Source organism: Petaurus breviceps, unplaced genomic scaffold, assembly GCF_028583685.1.
Source record: "Petaurus breviceps papuanus isolate PSGF00001 unplaced genomic scaffold, PetGlider_PUasm1.0 90865, whole genome shotgun sequence".
Lineage (NCBI taxonomy): Eukaryota > Metazoa > Chordata > Mammalia > Diprotodontia > Petauridae > Petaurus > Petaurus breviceps.
The window spans coordinates 17,914,520-17,917,408 of NW_027187367.1; the positions used below are offsets into that span (position 1 = coordinate 17,914,520).

The 2,889-nt window shown below is 41.8% G+C and overlaps 1 pseudogene; it reads left to right on the plus strand.

Annotated features, from left to right (window-relative positions):
* Positions 1 to 2,385: 2,385 nt before the first annotated feature.
* The window catches only part of LOC138150334 (casein kinase II subunit beta-like), a 917-nt pseudogene continuing 413 nt past the window's right edge, over positions 2,386 to 2,889 (plus strand).

The following is a 2,889-nucleotide window of genomic DNA, read 5'->3' on the forward strand; positions in this document are numbered from 1 at the left end:
TTACATAAATGTGCTTTTACTAATTAATTGTTTTGATCTTACTGGTAGGGAAAAAAAAACCCTAGCCTTAAAAGAATAAGGAATTGCTAGTGGATGGTGGTAAAAGCAAACCAAGAGAGTATCTGAGTTTGGAAAGAATAAGAGTCACAACTCTCAGCACATGAGAAATCCTCAGCTCTGTTGACTCATCCCATGACTCTAATAGCTCAGCTAGTGACTCACCCTCCCTTGTGCTTCACCAGACCAAAATTCTCTTTCTTGGCCACCATTCCTCCATTACATATTGTCTTCTCCTATTAAAATGTGAGCTTCTTTAGGGAAGAGATTGCATCTCTTTGGTATTTGTATTCCCAGCTCCTAACATAGTGTTAGGTATATAGTAGGTGATTAATAAAGGTTTTTTTATTCATTCACTCATTTATTCATTCACAGACTAAAGTGGCTTCAAGGTAAGATATTCCATATCTTTAGATGTCAGTGTTGGCTGATATTCAATCAATCAATAAACATTTATTAAGTGTCTACAATGTACCAGGCACCTGAGGCTTAATCAGAACATAGGATTTAGAATAGGAAATAGCCTTAAAGAACATCTGGTGACCAATCCAACCCCTCATTTTGAAGAGGAGAAAATTCAAGCCCAGAGTGGGGGGAATGACTCGCCCAAGGTCACACAGGTATATACCAAGATGGGATTACTCTTAAGTCCAGTTCTTCACACTGTAATGTAAAGCTTCCTCTCACTGGGCCCAATGTTGACAACAGTAGCCACAAGTCTTTTACTTTGTGATTCATTAAAAAGCCTCTTTTATTTTCTTCCTGTTAAAATAAATCTTTCTTCTCTAAAACTGTGAACTGTATGTTGGTAAATGAGGAGTCATTCTCAGAGTATTGGGTCATTACATTCTTATGTTTCCCTTTGTTTTTGGAGTGGGAGACAGAAACCAAAACAATCTCCCAAAGTATACCCCAGCCTTGTAAGTCAGAAGAGCCTCTGCCCCAAGAGCTACAAGAATTATAGGATATTGTATCAACAATGCAATATTCACAATGCCTATGACAATTATAAATATGCTGATGTGGTTATTAATCACATAATATACCAGGCTCTCTATATGGGGGATAAAGTTAGAACATTTATTAAAATACCAAATAACTGAGTCCCTAAACCAGAAAGTCAAAGCCATCAGAGTAGTTATGAAGTTGGCACACATAGTTAATGTAGTAAACACCCACATTCTCAAGCCTTTAAAACAGAACAGGCTACCTCAGGCAAAGGTCCTCCTCTCCCCACTCACAGCAACTGATCAGCATCCAGGAAGCATGCTCCCAGTGGCCCCCTGCAGTTCCAGTCCCTGGCAGTCCTCAGCAGGAGTCCTTAGCAGAAATTCTGACTGGCTCAAAAAAAAATGGGTTCTTGCCTCTGCCTCCACCTTGGCTACTACTGCTGCTGCTGCTGCCACTGCTGCTACCACAGCCAGTCACCACAGGAACTCTGGCTTGGCTTCTGCTTCCTCTAGCTCCACCCCTTCCTGCTACATCAGCAATCCCAATGGGGCATGGAAGATCTTTAAATCCCATAACCCTTACAGATATATAAAAAATTAGTGCCTCGATTATCTAGTTCCATTAGGTTGAACAGATATGGGCTAGATCAATCAATAAGCTTTTATTAAATACCAACTATATACTACACAATGTGTACCAACTATATACTACACAATAGTCAGCTACTCAGTAGTTAAACATTTAAGTGTCAATTTTGTGCCAGGCACTGTACTAAGCTCTGAGAGAACAAAAAGAGGCAAAAGAAAGTCCCTGCCCTCAAGGACTTCACAGTTTAATGGGGGAGATAATATGCAAACCATACATATACAAGCTGTATACAGTATGAATTGGAGGGAGCAAAAACTATCACATTAAGGAGCATGGGGAGATAAAATACAATTATAAAAGGGAGATGGTCCCCACCCTCAAGATGCTTACATTTTAGAAGGGAATACAGCATGTTCACAAATGTAAAATATGTGTATGCGTATACAGTATATGTGCAAAAGAAAATTCCTATTTATCCCATGCATGGCTTATTTTGTATGCATTTGTTTCCCCCATAGATTGTAAGCTCTTTGAGGGTAGACGTTGTCTTTTGATTCTTTTTGTATTTCCAGAATTTAGCATGTCCTGGTGCTTAGTAAATGTTTATTGATTGATTTCTAAGTTTCTACAAACTGTTCCTACAAAAAGGAAAGTCTCTTGAAGGTGATAGCATTTGATCTGAGTCTTGAAAGGAGATAGAGGTATCAAAAGAGAGAGGTAGGGCTGCTGCCGCCGCTGCCGCCCCTGGGAACAACTTCTCTTTTTCCCTCTCCAGCCCCCGCAGGTTGCTGACGTAAAGATGAGTAGCTCAGAGGAAGTATCATGGCTCTCATGGTTCTGTGGGCTTCGTGGCAATGAATTCTTCTGTGAGGTGGATGAAGACTATATCCAAGACAAGTTCAACCTCACAGGGCTCAATGAACAGGTGCCCCACTATAGGCAGGCACTAGACATGATCCTCGACTTGGAACCTGGTGAGGAGCTGGAAGACAACCCCAACCAGAGTGACCTGATCGAGCAGGCAGCTGAGATGTTGTACAGACTGATTCATGCCCGCCACATCCTCACAAACCGTGGCATCGCCCAGATGTTGGAAAAATACCAGCAGGAAGACTTTTGTCTCCATGTATATTGTGAAAACCAGCCCATGTTACCATTGGACTGTCAGACATACCAGGTGAGGCCATGGTGAAGCTGTACTGCCCCAAGTGCATGGATGTTTACACCCCAAGTTGTCCAGGCACACACCAGGTGAGGCCATGGTGAAGCTGTACTGCCCCAAGGGCGTGGATG